Source organism: Hyposmocoma kahamanoa, unplaced genomic scaffold, assembly GCF_003589595.1.
Source record: "Hyposmocoma kahamanoa isolate Upper Pololo Valley unplaced genomic scaffold, ASM358959v1 94, whole genome shotgun sequence".
Classification (NCBI taxonomy): Eukaryota; Metazoa; Arthropoda; class Insecta; order Lepidoptera; family Cosmopterigidae; genus Hyposmocoma; species Hyposmocoma kahamanoa.
The window spans coordinates 4460886-4475980 of NW_020654878.1; the positions used below are offsets into that span (position 1 = coordinate 4460886).

The 15095-nt window shown below is 33.2% G+C and overlaps 1 protein-coding gene across 1 annotated transcript in view; it reads left to right on the top strand.

The window, feature by feature from the left end:
* The window catches only part of LOC113237812 (neuropeptide CCHamide-2), a 110790-nt gene that overhangs the window by 77444 nt on the left and 18251 nt on the right, over positions 1–15095 (top strand). The gene's annotated exons all lie outside the window — the stretch shown is intronic.

Sequence of the window (15095 nt, forward strand, 5' to 3'; positions counted from 1 at the left end):
GTAGTACAGATTCCTCTCTCTCACAATGGTCAAACACGTTGTCATTTCAACTTCTGTATGCATCTCTTCTCTTCTTCTTCTGTATATTCTGTATGTATTATAAGATCAATACCATTGTGATTGGAAATAAATGATTATTATTATTATACTTTCTCGAACGTAGATCGATATATCGACTAAAAATTACCGTGTCAATGCGGTCGGCAATCATTTTAAGGATACCGTTGGCGTTCCCCCGTATACGACGTATTAATGCAGTATTTTGAGTTGTATGTACATATATATCTCAAGTGCTGCAGTATCGCGGGAACCTCAACAGCCCCTAAACGTTATTGTATTGGAGGATCTCTGCCTAAAATGAGTAGGATTTATACCTCACGCTACTAGGCTCGGACCACCCCTCAAGAGAGTGTTCATCATCCACCGGATCATTATCCACCAATCTGGTCCAATGCTGTGAAACTTCTCCCACATGCACATTTCATCACAATATTTTTTTTTATGATACCAAGTAAGCGAAAGCGAAGAAAGTGGTAAGCCATACGCCTGTCCGTAACAGTTGCAGTGCCATTCAGAGCTTTAAATCACAAACATCTGAAGGACACTGCCACTGCGCCCGTCACCCTAAGACATAAGTTGGCAATTTCTACGTGCCTGTAATTTCACCACCACAAACGCGTTAATGCTCACATTACGGCATGGTGGCAGAAATAGGTAAGGTGGCAGTACTTCCCTGGATAAACTCTTTCACTAGGAACTCTACTGCTACTTTTTTAAAATTTTTTTTTTATTGTGACTCGGCAAAATGACTGCACCGCGCCTGATGGAAAGTGCAAATACAGTCCAGAGATGAGAGTAACGGATGGAAAACACAAATATCTTCACTCCGTCACTATCATTTTGCCGGTCTGGCCAAATGCTTCTTCACACTACGTTTGAAGCTACTGAAATATCAACTAAATATTAGGGAAAGGTATTGCAACACACCATTCATGTAACTTGGAAATCATCTCACACATCAGTCATTTGAATAATTCATCTCTAAATTAGGAAGCAACTATTTTCCCACTGGGCTACCGAACCAAATGTTGTAGCCAAATTAAATCTTGTACTCTCTTCCTGACCATTGGGAATAAGGATCCTGTACCTGATATCATCTCTATTCGCACAATAGGGCAAATTTATTGTTTCTATTTCATATCGACATCAGGTCATATTGACAATTTTAAAAGAGACTGAAAAACTGTGTGCGTATTATTGTATATAAGGTTTATGATATATTTATTTTGTTGAATATGTTGATGTAGTTGATATTGGCATACAGACACAGACTCGAGTTCTGTCAGGTCGAGGGAATATTTCTATGTGTTCTGTATTTGTATTAATAATTATTACGGGCAAAAGCTAATGCTACCCTGAAGGTCGAGCAGTTGGAGTCCCGCCACAATGTGAATTTTAATTCATTTGTGGTGAGAGTACCAACTCAACATCCTGTCGACCTTCATGAAGGAAGACTTTTGGCCGTAGGGTGTCATGTGTTTCCGAGGACGGTTCCCGAACATCCACGTTGCGTCACACGTCGCGGTCCATGCGTGTATATAAATAAATAGTGTTCGTGTTTCATTAATATCATAATGTATAGTAGTCTAAAATATATGTATTTATGGGTCTTTATGTAACCTGAATATAAATGAAAAAAAAAATGTTACAAAATAAAAATCAAGGAATGTTATAGGTAGTAAAACATTATGAAATTCAATAAAATCAATATTATATTTCATAAAACGACAACGTCTGTCAGCCTCTGGCTGCTGTAAGGGTACAACAACTGGCTCTGAGTGTAGAAAATTTTTCGGTATTTTTTTTTGCTACGGCAAAAAAGTGATTAAAACCAAAAACAAAAATTAGTAACAAACGCATAGAGAAATTTATAAAGTCTGCTGTTACTTGTATTGTCCAGTGTAATAAGCTCTCGGTTACAGAGTCGTCACAGGTACGGTGGGCGGGGTAGGTTGTCGTATTCATAACTACTACAAGGTTTCACTGCTCATAAATTCAACAACTTCAGTTCGTATATAGCTTTACAAATGTTTACTACGTTCAGGGAGTGGCTATGCTACGTCGTCGTAAACATGCTACGTATTGGCTGCTACAACAGGCGTAGACGTGGCTACGAACGTCGATTTGTTATGCTCATTTGTAGTGACTACGTTTTTTTTCTATGCTTTCAAGTGACGACATGAACATTCGTACGCCTGGTGATAAGCGACACGCCTGTACATAAAACTGCAGTGGCACTCAGAGCTTTCAAATGCAAAGATCTGAGGGCCACAGCCACTGCGCTCGTCATCCGGAGACATAAGATGACCAGTCCTATGAGCCCGTAATTTGACCAGCACACTTACCGTTCAAAACCGGAGCGCATTAATGCTTACATTATTTCTTGGCAGTAGAAATACGTACGATGACAGTACTTCCACCAAGCGGTTAGCTGAAAGAAATCACTGGCGTGAGCTCACCTTTATACCCTAAAGTTTTGAATTCTTTGTCAAAATTTGTAGTTTGTTTTATTGTATAATAAACTTCCACAAGGCACTGTAATGCAGCTTAATTTATTTTTATAAAAGTATTCAGACGCTCAATGTTATTTCAATGCAGAATAATACCTTACGGACTATCTAGTTGATCGAAGGAGAAACGACCGAAGTTGAACTAAATTTGTAAAGTTCTTGCGCGCACTCTACGAAATGTATCCAATAGAAAACCGACCAACTACTAAATTACTTTTCCGTTGGTTAAAAATAAACAACATCCTCAAATAAATTAAAATTAAAAACACGCGATCAGGTTTTTTATGATACCCAGTGAATTCTTGTTTCGAATGGATGATGTCCGACGGAGAACGAGTGTCGACCTCCTAAACTTCGACGCCACAGACACACAGGCAAAGGCTTCAAAATTGTAACGGGGGAGTTATTGCGTCGGAGGTTAAAAACCAAAATTTTAAGTAAAGCTTTTCTACACTATAAACTGTTAAACATATGATTCATTCTCAAACACAAGTCAAAGTTACTTTCGCCATAGTAAACATATAAAAAAAAATAAGTTTTAGTACCTTTCACCTCTAATGAAATCACCTCAAATCTCAACACAATAATTTACATTAGAATAGTATCACGTTCTCATGTTTTATTTTCTCTGAAAAACGTACGCTTTATCTACAATTTATGCAAATGAACATTAATGTGAAAAATGTTATTTTAGAGAATCACCCTACTTCGAAAAGTCTTCCAGAATTGAGCGTGTGGGATTTGTTTCACAAGAAATCCAGGCGACTGCGTAGAGACCACGTATATGATAAAATTTCTGGTAATATTTGTTTCTATTTAACTTAATATATCGTACACATGTAAAGCTACTGACAAACAAATTAAAAAAGAAACAATACTTATGTTATTTTCTTTACTTAAAAATATCCTTTATTTATTTCTTACTTTTTCTTATAGTGTATAATTTGTCCTTGAAATAAACTTAAATGATAAACATTATAGGTGACGACTAAATGCGGTCAAATATAAAGCTCATTGCACCACGAATACATATTATTGTGATCACCGTTGTTAGGCATTTCAGTGATTGCAAAGTTAACCGCAAACTGCAATGTGGACATGGTAGAATTTACAATATATCGCCAAAAGTTATCAACACCGTTACTTTCAGTAGTGAGTTATAGTATAAAAGATGAAACAAAAGGGTTTCGGTTAATAACTTAATTAATTTAATGTAACGTAATTTATGAGAAATCGATGTCCTTTGAATGTTTCTTTTTTTTAATTAAAAGTGCAAATGATCAGTTCAAAATTTGGCCGAGTCTTTTTCTTATTTTCATTCACGTCATTATACTAATTTCAGAACTAAAGTATGATGATCAGATCGGCATGATAAACACCTTGAATAGCAACGAATTAGAGCGTTATTTACAAACATTAACATCAACTTTATTGGATAAGCGTGAGTACCTTAACAAAATATACCTTGCCGTTGTCCTATTTTTTTATTATAGTTCTAATTCAAGATGTAATTTTTTATGATATTATGGGATTGTATCCGTCAATACAAACAGAAAACACGCAGGTGTAGAACGTCCCTTAATAAATTCAGTTATTTCTAGTAACAGTTGAAAACGGGAATAACTTTAATATTATGGGGTTTATTTTGGAGGATAATATGGAAGGTAAGACCAATATCACCTGACCTTGCGGTGCTAAGCAAATCTATAGTAGGTATGTAAACGGTGTAGGTGAAATTAAATTTGCTATGTGCTGCTAACATTTATCGCGTATATGTAACAAAGATATGGTGATCATTTTTGTTAAAAAATATATTGAACCCATTGAGCCCTGTGAATAATGTTCGCATTATCGGTAAACGTAACTTACGCTTACGTACTTAAGTTGTGAGAACCGTCTAACAATAAAAACTGAGACAATTTTCTTGAACGGCAAATTTGGTTGTGGAAACTAGGCCTATTTATTAATGAAAAAAAGTCGGTAAGTAGGCAATTACGAAAGTCACTCAAAGAATTTTTGATTGGCACAAACGTTCTTAATTGCCGTTCCGTCCGTGTGGCACACAATGTTTTGCATCACACTTGTGAGATTGAAAAAAGGGAAATCAGACCAAATAACGTTATAGTTCATTAACTTTTAAATCTCACAAATAAATCTTATATAAATAAAAATGGAAGTAAATTAATTTGCTACTCCACGAACCCAGTAAAGGTTAAATCATGCAAAATAGCTGCGCTTGTGTTGAACATTTTTATACCGTTAATTTTCAAATAAATAACACAAGCGAAACTACAGTCACAAACCACCACAAATATATACCCGACATTAATAAAATTTTCAACACAAGCGCAGCTATTTTGCACGATTAAACCTTCAACGGGTTCGCGGAGTAGCAATTTAATTTATTTCCATTTTTATTAACATGAGACGGTTACCTATTATTAGTCCGAAATGACATTTTCCAGAAATAACGTTTGGTCGAAATTTCATAACCTCGAAAGTAATTTTGAGAGGAAAATGTTTTTTCTTTTAAACCTAACTTAACCTAACCTAACCGTATGTAATCGTGTTTTTGCGATAAACATTCAACATATCCTGAAAGAACAACTGTTTCATTATATTCGGTTTTAGGCGTACTAAACATTCGAACAGACGTTATTTCGCACAAAAAAATTTTCGACTTTGTGATATGTTACCAATATGGACTGCAAAATAACGCCTGAATTTATTAATAACTAATATAAATAATATTTTTTTAACTTTCGTTTAGTTTCTTTACGTATTAATAAAATTTTAAAAATGTTTTGAATTTATATACGAGTATGTCATCAATGTATGATGTAACATGTATCTTGGAATGCGGTATTACTTACTTAGAATGGTACTGCCATTGCGCCAGTCGCACTGTGACACGAAGTGGACATGTACTAAGTGCGTGTTTTACCAGACTTTTCCCTTTCAAAACCAGAACGCAGTAATTCTCATACTACTTAAATATTTTATTCCAACAGCTGTCGCTTTCGATGAGGAAATTCTTACAGGTACGGCCAAAACATAAAAAAATAAAAAACTCCCATTGTCACGTTGCCTCCATTTATATACAACTTAGCATATATTAGATTTGGTAGAACAATTTTGTAAGGATATTGTTGCACGTTATTATTATTTTTTTAGTTCTGAATATGTACTATGTTAAGGTCATAAGAATGAAATCGCTTATTGAGGGTAAACGCCCATAAAGCATTGTGATCTCTTTAAAAAAAACACGTTTTGCGTGTTACGGTACTTATAAAAACAGCTATAATGCATTGTGATTAACTCAAAAATACCACAAAGTGTTACATGTTATGGATAAATGGCGTTGTGGTCTCTTTAATTATACAATAAGGTATTTATTCTACTTAATATTCAAATACAGAATGTACGTCGCATCAAATACCTGTTGTGTAAGGTAAAGAACTTTAAACGTACTGTATCTGAAATGTTTTATTCTTGTAAATGTACATTTCAAAATTGTAAGGCGTGTATGTCTTTACCGTGCACGCACCAATTATGATTTATCGTCCTACTTTATCTTATTGAGAGAAATATGAGAAAAATTACCTTTGATGATTGGAAAATCGAAAACAGCGTGAGTTGAAATCTGTGCAATATTACATAGCCGCTATGACGTACCTTACATAGACGACATATTATGGCACATTGTAGCACAAATAGACATAACATATTACAAAAACATAACATAAAATATTTATTTGTCGGAGACAGTAATGAGTAGTACAGTACACTAAACGGAACGCAAGCGCACCACTTAGAGTCGTATTCTAGAACTCTACTCAATGCTCAAGTCAGGATTGCACTGGAAACACAAGTACTGGAAATACGACCCTAATGGCAGGGACTTGAGTATGATTTCGAGTGCTTTAAACCATACTAAAATCCTGACTTGAGCATTGAGTAGAGTTCTAGAATACCGCCCTTAGAGATGTAGTCCGCAGAACTACGTTTCCCGCGCTACGACAGAGTCGTGATATTGTTGGCGGGCACGATCGGACATACTTTTCGATCGGGTCGCCATATACTTTAGTCGTCGTCACTTACGTTTAATACAAATGGACATAAGTGTAGTTGAACAATCTTTTCGTAAACAAACTCGTATACATTAAGACCGAAACAAGTGAAAATCTGAAAGGGTCACGTTGGGCAAATATGGTGGAAGTGGTAACATATCCCAACATAATTGCATAGTTTTTGATGACTTTGTAAAGAAGTGAGAAATATGATATCTTTACAATTCACCAGTTCTGGGAGTTTTTCATAAATCATAAAGTTAAAACGTTTCCGCGTAGTCTTAAAATGCGCGCTAAAATATTATTTTTCTGATGACCATAGAGAATATGTTACATTCTCTATGACAATTTGAAAATAGTAGTAATAAAATTTCTTGTTCTTCGGGACGCCTTAGCGTCTAATAGGCCATACTGCCGTATCTCAGATTGTATTTTTTTTAATAGTTTAATTTTCTGACATTTTTTTTGTAACTTTTCTTCAATAGTTTAGTATTCTGATATTTTTTCCCGGAAATCGTTATATCTTTGCGGTGGCCATTTTGAAATTTTAAAAGAAAATAGTTATTTGTTACGCTAGGCCGTAAAGTTGTTGTTTAACGTGAGTGCTTATTGAAACTTGAGCAAGCGAAGTGGCCTAAGATCAAAAATAGAATCTTGAGCGTTGCGAGGGTTTCAAGGCACGAGACGCAAAACAATTTTGCTGCCGAGAGAAACACACAACTTTTCACCTCACTATAGCGAGGAAAATGGTAGATGAAAGAAAAACAGTTGAACTATAACAAATTGGTTTAGTTATTGGATGGATCAAAATAAAGTAATAAACAAAATTAGTTATCGTTGTCAATTTAATGTCAAGAATAATAGAAAAAAATATACCAAAACATCTTATATTTCATAAATAATGTACGACAAAGCGCGTGGTTGATGTCACTATGTTTTTTTTAGGTGCACCAAAGTCCATCGTCAACTTCAAATAACATAAACCTTTTGCACGCTAGCATGCAAAAACGCTTTTGCGCGCAGATTTGTAATGAGAAAGAAAGCCTTTCCGAGTTAGTGAGGTGAAAAAGTTATTTTTTTGCTTAAAGCTTGATAGTGGCAAAAATCGCATGGACTGTTTGGCCAACTCATTATAATACACTACACTACGGAACTACTATGTTGTATTTTGGTTTAAAATATAATATTTATGACCAACATTGTTAATTGAAAAACGTACTCGTATACAGAATTTATATCACATAAAATTTGTTATTTTTTTAGCACCCAACACCTCGAAAAAGAAGAAGAAGCGTAAGTAAAAATGCTAGTTCGTACAAATCATTTACATAGTTTATAAGAAAAGGGGCGAATTGACATTTAATTTGAACGATTGCTCTGTCAGTTCCTGCTATCAATCGCACCTACAGAATGAAAGGGACCCAACACAAAATCCCAACTTTTTGGGAATACGCACAATAAGATTTGCAGTTTTGACACATTCACATTAGAAATGAAACTATTTTTCCGGATTTAAATCGCGTATATTTGTTATTTCAAACAAACCGACGTTATCTACCCAGGATGCTGCGAGATGCCATTGAAATTAAAAAACATCCTAATTTCAACAGGGAAGATGGTTTCTCCGTACCACCAGTTTGGGATCCAGTATTTCCTCTAATGAAAAATCCCAAACACACATAAGACTGCAGTACTAATTAATATGTTTTAGTCTATTCTAATTTCTATTAATAATTAATAATAAATTGAACTTAATAAAAATTCATTCAATAAAATAATTTGTAAAACTTAATATAGCGTAAATTGGAATGTTTTCTTTGTAAAATTAAAAATAAGGTATTTAATTAATAACTATTGTAACTATAGTGAAAAAATTGGGTGGTTTGCATCAATATTAGACATAACTGGTTGAAGACTGTACCACCTCAGTCAACGTAAAGGGCCCGAAACTTCGGTTTGTTTGAAAAAACAAATATACGCGATTTAAATCCGGAAAAATAGTTTCATTTCCTATGTGTAACAATCGCGAAAACCTAAGAACTCGATACATTCACATTATTTAATTTATTGCTTTTGAAGTACAAAAGGTTAGCTTTATTAGTCCTGCAAAATAATGATGAAAAATTTTGTGAAAATCCAGATCTGTAAGGACTACCACATGCCAATTTATGTTTCCCTCACCCCTTACTCCACCCGCACAAATATGTCATACAACGCCACCGAAGTTCAGTCGTAATTACGCATGTGAGTCGGACAGTTTCATCTCATTTTGCATCGTTGTGTGACACATTTTATATGTAACCGAATGCAACGTAAATTACACAACACAAATAAATGCGACTCACAGCTCACAAGATTACACTCGTCTGGTCTCAGGGCATTTGCGGCGGAAGGTCCAATCATTAGACTACAACGCCACGGCTTCAATAACACATATAATAACAAGAAATGACTCTTTATGTAGATTATTTGACACTAACTGATATCATTAATCTATACGACGTACTACAGTTTCTTTTTTCATAAGGCTCATAATGGATTGGAAGCTCAATTTCAACTCGCTGCGAAAAGGCGACGCGGTTGCTGGAGTGCTCGAGCATTCGCCGCCTTGAAGCTTTCGTCGACGTTTGACGTCATACTGTGCCTGCCGTCGCGCCCCTTCCATTGACAGTTGTAGAATTCTCGCGAATGCGCGAGCATTCTCGAGCATGCTCGAGAATTCCGCGGAAGACGCGTAACTTGATTATTGGCTCGCGTTTAGTTTGCACGTTACACAATTGATCATGAAGTTCATAACGCTATATTGTACATAGTGTTATGAACTTCATGATCGTTACAAAAATTCGCTTCCATTCCACTCTGCCGCTATATAAATTGATGATTCTAAAGTTATGTTCTGCTTTTCAAACTAATTTACTACATTAACTATAATTCTTATCATTATTTTCATTCATGTATTTGTTGTAGTTATTGTATAACTAACACGTAACTCTATTTATTATTATCAGATAAACCAATACAATCTTTACTTTACAAGATGCCATAATCTTTTTGTAATGTCAGAAATGAACTTTTATTATTATTACAATACCTTTCAAACGATATTATTACATTTACTTATATTTCTTGAAGTTTTGTCTAAGTGTCTGAACAATTCCAACTTAATATATTTGAATTTTTTTTTTATTGCCAGCCAAAAAAAAAAGTAAGTACATAATAAACAATAGTATGCAGCGATCGGTTGATGGTTTAAAAGACAATAATCTTCTTTATTTTTAAGTTGTTTTATTAATTTATTTGTACTTGTAATAAATATCATTGTGAGATGTGTGAGATGGGCAATACATTTTGATATTCAATAAAATCTATATTAAATGATTGCATTTACTTAAAGAAGTGGCGAAATAATTGTTAAAAGAATACTTTAATGTCTTCAAATTTCATAATTATTTACAATTTTGAATGAAATAAATTCATTAGGTTTTTCAAATTATGCTAAAGACCTAAGTGGGAATAACCGGATAATTATGTAACCGGACTGGTATTTACAAATGTCAGTTTCTTATTTAACGTTAAGCGATATTTAACCATCAGAAAGAGATTTTTCAATACCTACATATAGACTAGTCCGCAATAGGTTGTTAGTTCATGTAATATCAAATTCAAAAAATAAAGTAGATAATTTCTTGTCCAAATATGCCAAACGAGAAAGTGAAGGAAAAGTAAAACTAACAATAAGTTCTCGATATGAAAGATGGGATGTTTCCATTGACTTACAAATAAATGGACGACGGGTCTAATACAAAAACCACGAAAAAAATGTCCTAAGTCAACCTATTCGAAATTTAAATTGTAATGTCATCGCAGTATCGCGCTGTCAGTCGAACAAATGAAGACTAAAGCGGAGTTTAGCGCTCTGTATACGATTTTAGCGCCTTACAAGTGGGGACACTTTTTAGCGCGGACCCGACGTCCATATAATTGTAAGTCAATGGATGTTTCACAAAAAATTGTCAAATATAACTCAGTTTTCTTTTGTTATGGCTTAACTTCATGCCTTTTGACCATAACATTATCAAAAATATTTTTCTCTGTACTTTCGTCACCTCACAAACCCACGGCATCATTCAGGTTCTATTAGCTCTATTTAAGGCTTCTGTAGATTATTTTGATATAATAATATACCGAATATATTATTTTATTCAATTATCTAACACATTTCTAAAATTTCGAACTGAAATACCTTTAATTACAGACTTCTCAGAATAGTAAACCCAAAACAAAATTTGTCCAGGAATCTAAACTCTATATTTTCGCATATTTTTCATAAAAAGACGCACAAAAATTATGTCATCAAAAATTTATATGGGAGTTTGCCATTATTCTTTGCTATAGCTTTGTTTAAATATCTAAACTTCTTCAACTTGTTAAACTTCGAAGTTTTTTATTATCAGACAAAGAAAAATTGAGCTTACCAAGTAAGTACAAAAAAAACAAAAAAAAGATGACTGGTACTTTAAAAAATATAATTATGTTCGTTAATTTGTTTAAATATCATCATCATCGTTAAAAGAAGCCGTATTATTAAAGCTTTCAAATTAAATTATTACACTTACTTATGCTTTCTGCATTATTACCTGTCTGAACTACTCCGATTTAAATTACTTTTTGATTACCAGTCAAACAAAAAGAAAAGTTGACAAGTAAGTACATGGAAATCAAAAGATTACATTCACTGGTACTTTGTCTTTACAAAGTAATATAATATTCGTACATTTTTTTAAAGATTATTATTTTATAATTTGTTAAAGATTATAAAATTATAATACCGTTAGACAGTAACGTTTTCTACAACATAAGTGCAAAGTACAGCGGAAAAAGCAAAAAGATCTTTATAAATCGGATTTGAAAACTCAAGACGTTTATCGAAGATTTGTGTTAGTTCACTGACCAATGCGGTTTCTGAAAATAGTACAAAATACAGGAAAAAGTGGTTCTACTATTTTTACTTCTTAACTTAAGGAATCAAAAGCAATACATAATTAATTGTTTCATAACCTCAAATATTTATCGATACACTAATCTTCGTCATTCATTCACAGTCAGCTTCATACTACTGGCGCCATCTATCGATTCTAGTTGTAAACGTCCAGTAACAATAATATTGCTATATGAGCTTGTTCCCCCTGCTTTCTCTTGTTCTTTGCGTCCATTATTTGCATCCAGATGGCGACCGCATGCACAGGGTGTCATCAGAAATTAAACCGGAATAAATTGACATGTGCTTATTGCGGTGATGCTTATGATTCGGTATGCCCAAATGTTTCTATACAGCGTTTTCTTAATACCATGACATCGGAACACAAAAAACTATGGAAATGTCAGGGATGTTATTGTAAGACTCCTAAACTAAGCAACGCCGATACACCGTTACAGCTACGTGAAAGAGACGTGAATAAAGATATACACACAAATTCGGATGTGAATGTAACGATCAGAAATAAAGCAAGATGTTCTAGATGCAATGATACCATAAATACGGAAACCCTGAATCTCTTAGGAGACACAATTAGCACAGGAGATGACATGAAATCTTCAATTTGCCTCACTTAGCGTGTGCGGACTAGGTTTCTATGCGTTATTATTCTAAGGTCAAGACAATGTGGTCCATCATAAACGAAAGAACAAACAAAAAAATTCAAAAAGATAAATGTAATATTATTTTGAAAATTAACAATACCATAACCTCAGAACCAAAGACTGTGGCTAACAGTTTCAATAACTTTTTTCTTCCATAGGCGAAATTCGTAATCCAACAGCTACTGGCTTTGTAATTTTGACACTTGCGAAGTGTTCTAAATTATAAAACAATTAAAAAATAAAAATAGTTATGGTGTAGACGAAATTCCTCCCAAGTTAATAAAACAATGTGCAACAGAATTTACGTTACCATTTGAAATGCTTGTCTGCACAAGGAACTTTCCCTGAACTTATTAAAAAAGCTCTTATTAAACCCGTACACAAGAAAATTTTAGAAGAGCCTTGTATATTATTCGCAGACGATATTTAATACTTACTTCATGTAATAAAAATGTCAATTTAAATGAAAAACTTAACACAATCCTAAATAAAACAATAAATTGGATGAACAATCATAACCTTGAAATAAACTTTTTAAAAACAAAAATAATGACTTTCCAACCGTACCAAAAATAACCGCTTACAGTAAATTTTCATCTTAGTGGCATTAAATTAGAAGTTGTTCCAGAGTGTACTTTATTGGGTTTAGTAATAGATACTAATATTAACTGGACGACATATACAAAAAATGAAATCTAAACTTTCAAAATTCATTTATGAATTTCTTCAAATAAAAAAGACTACAAACTTTGAAACTGCTCTAGTAACGTATTATGCTTACGCATATGAGTGGCTTTAACTACGGTATTACAATGTGGAGAAACAGTACAAATGCTCCCAGCCTCTTTACTATACAGAAAAAAATTATAAGGATATTAGTAAACATTAAAATTACAGGCACTTGTACTTATACCATTCTTGCAAACAATATTTTGAAAAACATAAAATACCCACTTTACCTAGTATCTCTATCTTGGAAATTTGTTACGAAATATCCAGATTTTTTTTAGTACGCGGATACATAACAACCCAAAATATGTCTTACGTAATAAAAATAAATTAGTAATACCACCATCCCGATTCAAACTACACTCATCAAGCACACTTAGCTATGGCCGTAAAAATATATAATAAACTACCGGACCAATTAAGAGACACTGTTAAAGCTGTAGATTTTAATAATAAACTTAAAGAGCTACTAATTAAGAAAGCATACTACACTGTTGACGAATATTTAAGCGATAGACTTTAAAAAAACATGTTATTGTTACAATGCAAACGCCAAAAACAATACTATTTTTAAACTTAACTAAATATCTTAGACATATAACATTAAACATATCAATCAATACATAAACATGTAATTAAATAGAACGTAAAACAATCTTATTGGAAAATATTTCAATAAATGTAATAACTTAATTATTATACATAGTAAGTAGGTAATATAATTGTAGAAGCTTGTCAAAGCTGCAAGCTTTCTTATCTAATATTATAAAATGCAAAATGTGAATATACTATAATAACTACCTTTAATATATAATTGAGAAAATACTGTAAACCCTCATCTCCTTGTATATAATTTGCAGTGCCCTACAGGGTCTATAATGCGCTGTTACCTTAGCTTTAAGCCATTTTCATCCTTGTAACATTCTGGTAAATGCAATAAAGAATTGAATTGATTTATCGTTATTAAATGAAACCATACCATTGTAGCTTTCAAATTAAATTAAGACACTTACTTTATATTTCCTGCACCATTAAGTATCTGAACTACGCAAATTGAAAGTACTATTTTATTACCAGGCAAACAAAGAATTACATCACCAAGTAAGTATATAAAAAACAAAAGATCACGATGACCGGTACATTACAAATTATCATTATTTTTTCTTAAATTTCTTTAAACTTGTAACTTCGTTCAATTGTGTAGCTTTCAAATTAACATATACTTTTCACGACATTATTTAAATATCTGAATTACGCCGGCTCAAAGTGCTTTTTTTTATTACCAATGAAACAAAAAATTATCTAGTCAAGTAACGTACAAGGAAAAGAGACAACAGTCAGTGGGATTTACAAAGTAACATAAGTTTGCTTGATTTTTAAACATATAACGTGATTAAATTAATATATATTACTCTAGATTTCAAATTACATTATTACTGTTACATATACATCTTGCCTTAGAATAATAACGCATAGAAACCTAGTTCGCACACGCTAAGTAAGGCAAATTGAATCGCGCTCAAAGGGCCTACACGAGCGGGCGGGCCTTCAGTGCTCAAGGTCAACTTGCACCGCGAACAGATCAAGAATTTTAGCTAAAAATGACGAAATGTGCGGTAAATGAGTGTAAAAATACGTCAGACAAACATAAAATAGATACTAACATCACATTCCACAAGGAAGTAACGCGTTTCAACTTGTATTTTTATATAAATATTCACTAAAACCAAAAATTCACTTACTACTAAAACTAGCCTACATGAATTTGATTTTTGCCTCACTTGTGACAGTTCGTTTGATATGAAACTATCATTCTATGCGTTATTATTCTAAGCTTCTTGCATCTGCTGTTTCTGCACATCTAAATGTCTGAACGACTCCAATTTAAAGTTTAATACCAGGCCAACAAAAAACGAAATTGACGAGTAATGGTGCTTACAAAGTATAATAATTTTCATTTTTTTCTTTAAACTTGTAACATCGTTGAATGTAGCTGCATTGTTATAGCTTTCAAATTAAATTATTACCGTTACTTATTATTCTTCCAGCATTCTAAATGCCTGATCAATTTCGAGTTATAATATAC